Here is a 13,585-nt window from a genome sequence, read left to right as displayed (position 1 = left end):
GACTTTGTCAAGCTGGGCCTTAAAAATCTCTAAGGATGGAGATTCCAACACCTCCCGAGGTAACCCATTCTGGTTCTTCATCACCTTCCTGGTGAAATAGTGTTTCCTAATATCCAACCTAGAACTCCCCCACTGCAACTTGAGACCATTGTTTCTTGTTCTGTCATCTGCCACCACTGAGAACAGCCTCGCTCCATCCTCTTTGGAACCCCCCTTCAGGTAGTTGAAGGCTGCTATCAAATCCCCCCTCACTCTTCTCTTCTGAAGACTAAATAACCCCAGTTCCCTCAGCCTCTCCTCGTAAGTCATGTGCCCCAGGCCTCCTAATCATTTTTGTTGCCCTCCGCTGGACTCTTTCCAATTTGTCCACATCCCTTCTGTAGTGGGGGGGGGGACCAAAACTGTATGCAATACTACATGGATCCATACATCTCTAACTCCCTGTATAGGCGGGGCACAGTGACTATTGAAGCTATTGGCCATAACTGCAGTAAATGTGCAGATGTGCTGGGTTACCACTGCTTTAGAGACCCTGGCCTGAAAGCCAAAGAAAATCCCTGAGCAAAACCCACTTACCCACAATGTGTGCCGAAGTGGAAGGATTAATGACACTTCATCACCATTTTCTGCAAACACGTTGACTAACACAAGTTTTAAACACACTGAGAGCCTAAGAGCCATTGTTTTAGGCTGTTTCAGAGAAAGCTAAAGTGGAAAGATTAATGCCACTACATTACCATCTTTTGCAAACTATGGGAGCAAAATAAGAATCTGATAAAGGAAGAAGAGGGAACAGAAGAGTGAGTACAATGTTCTTATTTGGAAGTACAAATGGCTCCATTTCAACAATAACAGTTTAACAGGTTATTGTCAATAACAGTTTAACAGGTACATGTCATTCACATGTTTTCAGATTAGTACATCTACTAAAGGAAGGAATCTGCCATGTATCAATTTATGTCACTGATATGCTTGAATTGTTACCCCATCTCTAAATTAAATGTTTATAAGGGAACGAACCTTTTACCAGGCTACAAGGTCCACAAATAGGGATTCTAGGAATTACAGTAATACAAATAATTAATAATAATAATGTTCGCTCTTCCACTTACTTGAACCATCATGTATTAAAGAGGTCTCCAGTGCACAGCGTTTGATAACCCTTTTGAGGAAAAAAAAATGTGGCTGCTTGGAACATCTGGTCTGCCTGGCACAATGGTCTGCCTGGTATACTGTTATGAGATACTTGGAACAAATGAGCATTGCCACCTAGTGGTAAACTTGTGCAACCAAGCGATTCTATAACTGAATGGAAAATCAGGACTCTAAATTGAAGAGATTTTGTTTAAATGGAAATGCCTCTAACTAAATACCAAATTTAATGTTCATACATTATATAGTTTTTAAATGATTTTATCACAATCCTTTGTGAAACTGTGTCCTGTTCTTTGATGGGAAGAACTTCATACTAGCACTGAGTGGAGTTGGAGGAACAGGAGAAAATCTATATGATTAGCAGACTCCTCTTTTTTAAAGAGGTGTGTGTATCATCAGAGAAAACATGCTGAGTTTTACAGATACTTCAGGACAAAGTTTGCCCTGAAACACACCCCATGCAATCCTATTCCACAGAGCAGCACAGGATGTAACTAAGGTCAGAATTTGGCCAACAGTCTTCATAATGATAACTTTATAAGTGAGAGAATAGCTTTAAGATCTACATATAACAACCACTATGTGTGCTGGATATCTGATGTTGGCTTATTCAACGTGTCCAGCCGTTGTGATAGTCATTAGATGAAGTAAATTAATGAAATATTTTTTATTTTTATTTATTTTATTTTTTTTACACTACAGATGGAGAAATTGAAACCCTGGCTTCCTGTTCTAAGTAATTTTTCATGGTCTGGCTGCAAGTGTGTGACAGAAGTGAGAATAGTACCCACATCTCGACTCCAAATCTTGTGCCTTACCTGTGTATCTATACCCATGCTCCTCATTGCAGTATCTGAGTACCTTCACTGAAGTGTGAGAGCACTAGATTGTGGTCACTATATTACTCAGTGTGGTGAATTGTTCCTCATTATGCATGTTTCTCTTTTCACTTGTGAGATGTGCCCCTCACCCCATACGCTGTCAACGATGCTTCTCTTTTTAGGAGAGCAGAATACAATCTTTCTGTGATTTATCCAAAGGAGCCATGTAACTTAAATTATGTTAAAGAAAGAAAGAAGGGGATGGGGGAAGAAATTGTGCCACATGTTGGCAGAATAGAGTTTTTAATGGTGTGGCAATATATTTCCATATATATAAAAAAAATGCATTTCCAGTTTAGTGTGTTGTGCTCTTCCAAATAATTTCTTTATACTTTTATGAGTTCAGAAATCTGTCAAACTCTCAGGCTTTGTCTAAGCATTTATGTTTCTTTCCTACAACGAGAAGAACCCAGCTCCTCTGTATCTCCCTCTGGAGTTTAGATGTTAACAACCTTTGTTACCTACTGATTCTAATCAAAGAGAAGTTTTACAATGGATCTTGAGATATACATCCCCTCTGCCACTGTACATTCAGTTTTATTCAATACTGAATGGAAATTAGTTTCCCTGAATAGACTGTTTTTAATCTCCTGTCAGTTAACATATATCACTTCAAAGGCCCCTTTGAGTCACGATTGGTGATCATCATCATCATGTTTCCATTATGCCTCTGGCATTTAGAACAGCGACAAAGCTCCTCCACTCCTCTCTGTTTCTAGCAAGTCTTTCAATGGTTCCCTAGCTGTGCCCCATGTTTTTCAGCTCAGCTTCCACAGCTCTTTGTCACGTTGTTTTCAGGTGGCCTCATTTTCATTTGCCTTCAGGTGTCCATCTTATTGCCACTCTGGTGATGGAATCAGTTTTCATCCAAAGCATGTAGCCAATCCATCTCCAATGCCTCCTGGCAATGATGGTGCTCATATCCTCTTGGCTTGCAAATAACTATTAAAATAGTTATTTGCATATAAATAGGTCTGTCTCTTCAAAACTGGTTGGCTGCCTCAGCCTAAGGAGTCATACACAATGCAGCTCTCATCAAATCAGAACCTTGAAGTTACCACAGTTGTCAATAATTCTCCAAAATGCCAATCCTACATGATTTAGTGTAGACAATACCCAGTCCAACACAGCTTCTCTACAAAAATTGCTGACAGGGTGCCAGTTAGTGCCAACTGTGATTCTGATTTTGCAATGAGATATTAGAACTAGTCAAAATTTTCAACAGAACATTATTAAACAATCGACTGTAAACACCTAGAGGATAACAGGATGATAAATAATAGCCAGAATAGCTACATGCGAGTCAACCGAATTTCCTTCTTTGACAGGATTACTGGCCTAATGGGTAGCGAGTGGGGAAGCAGCAGCCTTGATGTATCTTGATTTTAGTAAGGCTTTTGACATTGTTTCATATGACATTCTCACAAGCCAACTACCAAAATGTGCTATAGATGAAATTACTGATGAGTAAATTGGGATTGATAATTACTCTGAGTATGTTTTTTCAATGATTTCCTCTCAATCTGGGCAGATTTGTCTACTGGGGTCAATAGGAGTCTCTCCTAGGTCTAGTACTATTCAATATTTTCTTTAGACTTGAATAACAAAGCAGAGAGTACAGATGACAACAAGCTGTGAGGGGTTGCAAACACTGTGGAGGACAGCATTAGAATTAAAAATGACCTTGATAAATTGGAAAATTGGTCTGAAATCAACAAAATGAAGTTCAATAATGACAAGTGCAAAGTACTACACTTAGGAAGGAAAAATCCAATGCACAAATACAAAACAGGTAATAATTGTCAGAAAGAAGAGCCAGGAATAGAGCCAGTCTCTGGGCAACCTAATGCATCGAGCTTACCTGAAGGAGGGCTGCCTAATTTGTAACAGTGCCTGATTGGCTGGATGAGCCTGCAGACCAGCGATTAACCCCACCAGCAGCAGTTCAATGGCTACTCAAAAGCATTTGCCCATGATTGCAATAGCTCCTGCTTTGTTCCAAGCCCCGCTCCTGCCTTGTCCCACTCCAGGTAACCCTGCTCCGACCCTTGGCTCTGGCATTTGACTCTGGTTCTGACCCTGGGCTCTGACCCCTGGCTCAAAACTCCAGCTCTGCCTCTAACCCTGGGCTTTGGCCTGTGACTCCTGCTCTGACCACTACGCATGACCCACGTCCCAGTCACTGACAATAACTGACTAGGCAGTAGTACTCCTGAGAAGGATCTGAGGGTTATAATGAATCATAAATTGAATAGAAGCCAACAATGTGATGCAGTTGCCAAAAAGGCTAGGATCATTGTGAGCTGCATTAACAGGATTGTTGTACGTAACACACAGGGAGGTAACTCCTGCTTCACTCGACACTGGTGAGACCTCAGGTAGAGTCCTGTGTCCAAATCTTTACCAGGAGAGATTAATAAGACTGGGACTTTTCAGCTAAGAGACAGCTAAGAGGGAATATGATTGAGATCTAAAATCATGACTGGTGTGGAGAAAGTAAATAAGGAAGTGTTATTTACTACTTCTCATAACACAAGAACTAGTGGTCACCAAATGAAATTAATAGCCAGCAGGTTAGAGCAAACAGAAGGAAATATTTCTTCACACAGCATAGTCAACCTGTGGAATGCTTTGCCAGAGGATGTTGTGAAGGCCAAGACAATAACAGGGTTCAAAAAAGAACTAGATAAGTTCATGGAGGATAGGTCCATTAATAGCTATTAGCCAGGATGGGCAGGGATGGTGTCCCTAACCTCTGTTTGCCAGAAGCTGGAAATAGGCGACAGGAAATGGATCACTTGTTCATTCCCTCTGGGGCACCTGGAATTAGCCACTGTTGGAAGACAGGATACTGGGCTAAATGGACCTTTGGTCTGACCCAGTATCGCCCTTCTCGTGTTCTTATGACAAATTTGAGAAAATCTACAGAACAATAATTATGAAAGGTTTAGAAAACCTGATCTATGATGAAAGGTTAAAAAAAACTGGCTTGTTTAGTCTTGAGAAAAGAAGATTGAGGAGGGAGGACCTGATAAAACTTCAACTATTTTAAGGGTTGTTACAAAGAGGACAGTGATCAATTGTTTTTTGTGTTCATCAATGATAGGACAAGATGTAGCAAGGGAGATTTGTTGGCTACTAGGAAACACTTTCTAAATTCTGGAATAGGCTTCCAAGGAAAGCTGTGGAATCCCCATCATTGGAGATTTTTAAGAATAATGATAGGAGATATACCTATTTCCTAGAACTGGAAGGGACCTTGAAAGGTCATTGAGTCCAGCCCCCTGCCTTCACTAGCAGGACCAATTACTGATTTTGCCCCAGATCCTTAAGTGGCTCCCTCAAGGATTGAACTCACAACCCTGGGTTTAAGCAGGCCAATGCCTAAACCACTAAGCTGTCCCACCCAGGAGGTACAAACACTTGTCAGGGATGGTTTAGGTATATATGGTCCTGACTCAGCACAGCAGGATGCACTGGTCTCTTCCAGACATACTTTTTATGATTCTATGATTTCTCTGTTTGAAAATGCTGTGGTTTTTTTTTAAATCTAAAGAGAACCATGTTGATTGTAATGAAATTTTATTTAGGAAAAAAACAAAATGAAGCATTCCATTTTTACAGCATTTTAGAACAGAACATTCTGAATTTTCATTTCAAACTGACTTTATTTCAAATTTTAAAAACATTTTAAAAGTCAAAGTAGGAATAAAACATTCCAATATTTATCAAAATAGAATGTTCTGCTCAATCAAAAAAAATTTGTAAATTCCATTTTGCTGAAAAAATTGAAGCACTCTGTTTCGATTCGGATCAAAAACAAATTACAAACTATATCTGTGGAAACTACTTTTAGAGGGGATTTTGCATGGTATGCACTTTGTTTAGGCAAACCTTTGCTAAATTTGAGGTGTAACAAAGACCTGTCTCTCTATTACAGAATGATAATTAGGCATTCTGCAACTTATATAAATTTACCAATTTCCTGTTCTTGCCTCTCAAAGGTGTAATGTATAGCTCCAATGTAAAACGTTTTATTTCAATTTTCATTTATTTTTTATCCTGTGATTAAAAAATTATTTTGCTGAACCCACTGCAAAAAAAACAGGGGAGGGGCAGGGATTTTGCAGAAGACATGTTTCTTCAGATAATTGTTCGTGTGGACAGTCTTTATCTCTCTCCTCCACACAGTTATAAAAGTCTTTTTAAACTTTTATTTTATTTTGTAAAGCCAAATGATGGTGGTAATATACTGATCCCAAAAATTACTTTTCAAATCATATCCTGTAAACTGGTGGTACAGGGTTTGAATTAAGAGGCCTCCTTGCAGCTGAAGTCAATAGGTGCTAATTTCCAATAAATATAAAAGGTTATGAAGAAATACATAACTAAGTAAATGGAATAAGGAAAATTGGTATAAAGGTTAGGCATGCCTTTCATAAGGGTCTGCCTACCATTTTTTTTTTAAAGACAAATGCTAAAGTTATGTAAAAAGAGGAGTTTGATTCCTAGTACAGAATTTAGCTGTCTGCTAAATTTACATAGGGTTTATCAAAAGCCTAATAAAGAAATGCATGCTCTTTTTGTTTGATATTTTAGCTCTAATTTACATTTTAATATGCTGCAATGAATAAAATGCAGTGTTCGCTATGACTTGGGAAAAGTGTGCGGTGTTCAGTGACTCGGGAAAATATGGGAAATTAAATATCATTGGATAAAAACATTCAAAATGACACAGGAAAATGTGATGCCTTTTAATATTCTATGATGTGCGATTCCGCAAGAGATCCTGTGGTTCAATACCTTCTGCTTGGTTCAACTAAGAGGGCGCAGTTTGTTGCAAGCTCCCAGAACAGGAGATTCTGTCATTTGGCCAGTATCAGTCTGTGAAGTGAGAGCTTTACTCTTCTCCCTCCCTTTTTTCCCCTTTCTTGCTCTTTTAAAAGGTGACTGTCCCTTGCCATATGTAACTAACTCTATAGTTATAGTTTCTCTCTCTGTCACTAATACTTTCTGACCTTTATGCAATTGTTTAACCAGCTTTATTTAGAAAAAAAGTACTAACTGCAAATAAAATATTTTCCTCTAAAAATTCACATTAACATAGCTTTGCCACTTCTTTATTCTGCTGTTACTAAGATTTTGTAAAATTATTTAATGCCTTTATTTAGCAAAGCATTAGCTCCATAAAAATGTTCCTCTCTAAAAAGGCATGTAACACTTTATTCTTCTGTCATTCAGACTTTGTACACCTGTTTACTAGACTTTATTTAGAACAACACTAGATGTGTAAAAAGCACATTTGCCTCTAAAAATCAGGAAAAGCATGAAAACTATATTGATTCATTTAAGTCTAATGTATGAAATAAATTTTTTTCCCCAAAAATTGTGCCAAAAATGCACATGTCCAAAAATGAGAAATAGGGGTGGGACATAAAGAAAAGAGAAGGCTTTGAAACCTGTCAAAATGTATAGGATAGTAAAGGTATAACTCTTCCTAATGACCACAGTTGGCTGAACCACCATCTGTTCCCAAACAAGATTGTGGGTTTTTTTTAATATAGAAGTGCACTCATTCAGTAATGTTTAATCAACCAGAACTGACCTCTCTCGCCCAACAACACAGCTTGTTTTCAATAAATGTTTAACTTACTGATTTCTGAAGAGAATTCTTCATAACACACAGAGCCCAGCTGTGATCTCATTTACACTGGTTTTATAGTGGTGTAACTGCATGTCTTCAATATAGTTGTATGCCTGATTTATAAAGATTAGAATAAAAAGCTTGTCTTATATTTTGAAAATCTTGTGACACTTTGGTCAGTGCATACACCTCAGCAGTAGACTCCAAATGTTTCCTTTGTCATTCAACTTCACCTATCTCAGTGGTCTCCAACCTTTTTACATACAAGATCACTTTTTGATTTAAGTGCAACCCAAGATCTACCCCACCCCTTCCTCAAGGCCCCGCCCCACTCACTCCATCCCCCCTCTCTCCGTCACTCATTCTCCTCGACCCTCACTCACTTTCACCAGGCTGGGACCAAGGGGGTTGCACTGTGGGAGGGGGCTCCGGGCTGAGCCTGGGGCAGTGTTGGGGTGCAAGCTCTGGGATGGAGTTTGGGTGCAGGAGGGAGCTCCGGGTTGTGGCAGAGTGTTGGGATGCAGGAGAGGATTTGGGCTTCTGGCTCCAAGAGGGGGCTCAAGGCTGGGGTGTGGGCTCCTGCCGAGCTGCACTTACCATGAGCAGCTCCCAGCTGGCGGTGCAGCAGGGCTAAGGCACACTCCCTGCCTGCTCCAGCCCCACGCCGCTCCTAGAAGGGGCCAATGCACCTGGGGGAGAGGGTATGTGGCTCCATGCGCTGATCCTCTCTACAGGCACTGCCCCTGCAGCTCCCACTGGCTGCAGTTCCCCATTCCTAGTCAATGGGAATTGCTAGGGCTGTGCTTGCAGGCAGGAGCAGTGTGCGGGGACCCCTACCCCTCCCCTTGCCCAGGGCTGCAGGGGCATGCTGTGCGCTTCTGCGAGCAGCATGGGGCCGGGGCAGGCAGAGAGCCTGCCCTAGCAACAACCTTGCTACAGCCAGAGATCACGATTGACCAGGAGAGTTTCCAGGATCAAACAGTCAATCACGATCGACCAGCTGATGACCACTGACCTATCTGTTTCTCATTCTCCTGATCAGGATATGTATAGATACTGTCGGAGGAACCAGTTAATCCCATAACACTTATAAGCTTGGGAGTTCTTTTACTTTAGCATATGCATATGCAAGATATTGTTCAATAACAATCTAAATGAAACATTAAAAGCCAGATGGATGCACACCCATCATGTCGACAGTTTGGAAGAGAACAGACAAGCATTTTATTTAGTATTACTGCTAATTTTCCTTCCCCTCTTCTTTCCCTCTTTCTATGTTGTCCTAATAAGCTGTAGGAGTTAAAACTGCTGGACATTAGATACATGGAGAGCTACCTGCAGTATGTCCTTATGTACGAGTGATGAAATCTGGGCTCCACTGAAGTAATGGGAGTTTTGCCATTGATTTCAATGAGGTCACAATTTCACTCAGAGTTTAGGAGGATACACAGAGTGCTATCAATGAGGTCAAAAGAATTTAGCAGTACTTATCCTAAGCCATAGTATTGGTGTCTGAACTTTTTTGGATAAGTGCATAGTCTGATTAATCCAGACTGCATCACACTGGTGATAGCACCTTCAGCTGGTTATTGAAGCATTTGTTACAATTAGCGGGGGGGGGGGGGGGGAGGAGGGGAGAAAGGACAGCTCAGGGGGTTGTGCATTGGCCTGCTAAAACCAGGGTTGTGAGTTTAATCCTTGAGGAGGCCATTTAGGGATGTGAGGCAAAAATCTGTCTGGGGATTGGTCCTGCTTTGAGCAGGGGGTTGGACTAGATGACCTCCTGAGGTCCCTTCCAACCCTGATATTCTATGATTCAAATAAGGTGCACTGGCATGGGGGCGTTCCTCTGGACCTTTTTACTGAGACTCACTGGTTTCCAGAATGTTCTTCCTGAGTTGGTTCTAGTCAATTTTGAGGCAGATATTCATGCTCATCTGGGATCCTTCTTTGTTGTTTAAAGCAAGTAGTGTGGCTGCCATACATTATACAAGGCTTTAATCAACCCCTTAGCAAATGGAGGCTACCAATCACATATAAACACATTGAAGTCCACCTTTATTTTCAGGAATCTTCTTTTGATACTAGAATGCTGATTGATTACCAGTGTTTCAAAAATCCCATTCTGGAGATCAAGACAATGGCTATAAAAAGACCAAACTTTGCAAGTGCGTGTGCACTCTGACTATGCCCAAATTAGGCATTCAAAGACTCCCACATGCACTTACCAGTGGAAGTTTGTACATGAAGTCTTTGCACGCACAAATGTGTGCCCACCTTTTTTACCCTCAATTCTACCTGCACTTGACACCAATGGCATCCTGCAGAGAGTCCAGTATGAGGTTTGCACATTTGGACTTGAGCCTGTGCTTAGCCATGTGATGAATGATATTCTGTGAGAATTTTATATCAAGATCAATATGTAATTTAGGTCATGCTGGTTCTCACAGCAGCTATTCATACAACTGACCATAGATTGCTGGTTTGGTGACAAAAGGATGTTGCTGATGTGTCTGGAATTGCCCTTCAGTATCGTTCACATTAAACCTTAGATACCAGTCACTTGGTGTTAATGAACAATTGTCATCACTATGAAGTAACCAAACTGCAGGATTTCTCTCTCCCTCTCTCACTTTGTTAATTCAATGTATATATGAACAGGGATCCGACTTGAGGGGAAAAGGTAGTATCCCAAATAACACCCATTTGAGATGCAAAAATAAGATTGTGCAGTTCTGTATTATATGTGAGAATGTTTCTTGAGCACTTTGATTAGCAGTAAAATAGCTCATGTTGACATTTAAAATGTCATCACCCGGGTTCATAATTAACTCCTTTGAATGATAGGTCTTGCTACTTGGTAGGACAGTTCACACTTCTCTGGCAATTAATGTTTCAGCCTGGCTGCATACTCAGATAGCTATTACTACCTTAGTTTAAATTTGGGGGGTTTTCTCTGCAATCATAAGGCCTAGAGAATTATTTTTGCTAAACAAAAGTTTAAAGTCGGATATACAATATGCAGTCCCCATGAAAAGTACCAGCTTGCTGAGTCACTGTGAACCTTATAGAACCCAGAAATCTTGCTGCTGTCTGGAGACTTGTTATGAAGAGGCTCTCTTTTGCATCATGTTGTTGATTACTGCAGGGATTTGTTTTGAGGTAATGAGTCAGGTTACAAATGTTAGTATTACTTCTGACTACGCCCTTTCAGTGGCACAAAAAGAGCACGTTGGATATGGTTCAAAAATTTTTTTCTTCTAGTTATGCAACTTGAGTAGGTTCAGCCCTTGTTTATCCGATGACAACCTTACCACAGCAACACTTGCCCTCCTGATGATGAGTTTAGGTTATTGTCATTCCATTCCCCTTGGAGTATGGTTTTCAACAGAGCTCCTCTATAATTTGCAGTTTGTTTGGAATGCAGCAGCATATTTTTACTCATGGTCTTGAGCTAATGGAATCATATCACTTCAGTACTTTCTAGACCGTAAATATAAATAATAAAATGCCAGATTCATTTTAAGGTGGCATTATTGATATTTAAAAAAAAACAAACAAAACTTAGTAGTGTCAACTATGACTATATACAAAATTTCTCCTTTGTGCCTAGGGCTGATAGGTGTCTAAATACACATATCACCCATTATTTAAGGGACCTGTACTGCTGCAGCTGTGCCGCTGTAAGGTCTCCTGTGTAGCTGCTCTATGTCAGTGTGAGAGACGCTCCCATGACACAGTGCTGTACACACCAGCACTTTTGTTGGTGAAACTTTTGTCAGTGAGGGGGAGGAGGGGTTCACACTTCTGATCGACAAAAGTGCTAGTGCAGACATAGCCTTAAACTGTTTAATTTCTTACCTTTTCCTTTTTACTGGGTATCAGCAGTTTGTATAGTAATTTGACATCATGATGGCACAGGAGTACCTTCAATAATGGTATTTCGGTAGGTTAGTTTTGCAGTTTATTTGGGGAAAGAAGCTTGTTTCAGGTACTGAACCAACTAGTCTCTTAAATCGGGTTACATCTGAGCTACATCTATAAGAGTTGCAGATGCAGCTCTAGTGCATGTGGTGGTTCTCTTAAGTTGTACTGTCAACAAGGCAGGATTTTTAAGACCCCTCTTTTCAGAACTGTGGCCAATCATTAAGCATTCACTAGATCAACTTATTCTGGCTATGATCAAGAACCATATTCAGCAATCAAATATCAGGCCTTGCAGCTCAAACAAACCAGAGATGGTATTAAAAGTAAGTTAGACAGGTAGCCAACTCAGGCATTACATTTCATGGAGTTCTGCAACTCTAAAGGGAGTTATACTACTCAAAGAAGCCATCTAGCATGAAGAACCCATTCTCTAGGTCCCATTCCCAAAGCACAGGTTCCAGGGAACAGTGGCTGGCCAGAAGACAGATTTCACTCCATTCAGGGGGAGAGGAAGGAAACTAGGACAAAGGAAAGAGGAATGGAAAGAGATTCCAGGCCAACAAACATATGGGAGACCTGCTTTGTTGTTTCCAAAGAAGTAAATCAAAAAATAATTCATTGAACTATACTGGCACCCCAAAAATGGCTATCTACAAGCCTCTTTCTTCACCCTCATGATTTTTGTCATATATTCTTCCTGTCTCTTCCACTCCTCATCTGCTCGTCATATTTCTTTATTATTTCATTTCCATACAGCTGTCTTTACTCAGCTCTACAACTGTTGAGGCTTTTAGCTCTCAAGCTATACTGAAATCATTTCAGATAGCCCTTAAGCATGAAAGTTCAGGTTATCCTTGGAATGGAGCAATGGGGATAAAAGTAACTGAGTGAACCAGCTGTCCAGATGATGGCAAAAGTTGATCTCTCAGAAAATGTTGCTAGCCCAAAATGTTAGTGACCTGCATGGTTTCCCAGTTTGCCTTGAAGACCAGCCAGGAGGAAAAAACACCGTGTTTTCTATTCAGGTCAAAGTACACCTCTACCTCGATATAATGCTGTCCTTGGGAGCCAAAAAATCTTACCACGTTATAGGTGAAACTGTGTTATAATGAACTTGCTTTGATCCACCGGAGTGTGCAGCCCTGCCCCCCTCGGAGCACTGCTTTACCACATTATATCCAAATTCATGTTATATCGGGTGGCGTTATAGCAAGACAGCGGTGTAGTTCATCTTAGCTGCCATCTATAAAGGAAAGGAAGCCAAACCTGACCCCTGCCTAATCAGTCTTTGCTCCCTGACTTAATCCCTTTCATTGCTTCCACTGTCATTAGGAAAAAACACCATAAACCCAACCCATCAGTGAATATCATTCCTTTTTTCCATACTATATGATTCTGAAGTTCCCTGTCTGTCCTGGTGAAAGAATGTCAGCTCCTACATCTTGAAGATGAAAGGTGTGTGCAGCACAGACAATGGCTCCCATTCAGCATTTAAACATATGCTTAATTAGATCCATATTCAGCAAAGCACTTAAATATGTTCTTAATTTTAAGAAAGACAAGGTAGAGGAGGTAATACCTTTTATTGAACCAACTTCTGCTGATGCAAGTTACAAGTTTTCAAGCTTTCACTCTTCTTCAGGTCTAGGGAAAGAAATCAGCATGTTTCAGATACATTTTATTTAATGTAGTGTACTTTTCTAGTTAAGTAAGAGTGGCTACATTTGTTTTCTGTTTAGACTGCACAATTTTCAGTTTGGGGCTAAAAACTGCCAAGATCCAGCAGGATCCATGTGCCAGATTTGGGATTTTGCAGTGGTCATGTGCTGTATCTAGATTTTTTTGGTGTAGTAGAAGCATCTCCACTTGTTCTCTATTAATGCCCTTAAAGTTAAAGGCGGTAGCCAAAATCAATTATGAATGTGGCTAGATTCAAGAGCCAAAACTGGTTTTCTGTGATCTTACGCAACAGAATGGG

The 13,585-nt window shown here is 40.4% G+C and overlaps 1 protein-coding gene across 6 annotated transcripts in view; it reads right to left on the bottom strand.

Moving 5' to 3' along the window:
• Positions 1–13,225, bottom strand: part of AOPEP (aminopeptidase O (putative)) — a 350,923-nt gene extending 337,698 nt beyond the window's left edge. For all 6 annotated transcript variants that reach the window (XM_030566094.1, XM_030566098.1, XM_030566100.1 and 3 more), the window contains exon 1: positions 13,187–13,225. The gene's annotated coding sequence lies outside the window, so the exon portion shown is untranslated. The remainder of the gene's footprint in view (positions 1–13,186) is intronic.
• Positions 13,226–13,585: the final 360 nt, after the last annotated feature.

This window comes from Gopherus evgoodei, chromosome 6 (genome assembly GCF_007399415.2).
Source record: "Gopherus evgoodei ecotype Sinaloan lineage chromosome 6, rGopEvg1_v1.p, whole genome shotgun sequence".
NCBI classification, from domain to species: Eukaryota; Metazoa; Chordata; order Testudines; family Testudinidae; genus Gopherus; species Gopherus evgoodei.
Note: the sequence above shows the minus strand (reverse complement) of the source record. Positions and strands in the feature narration are given on the sequence as shown.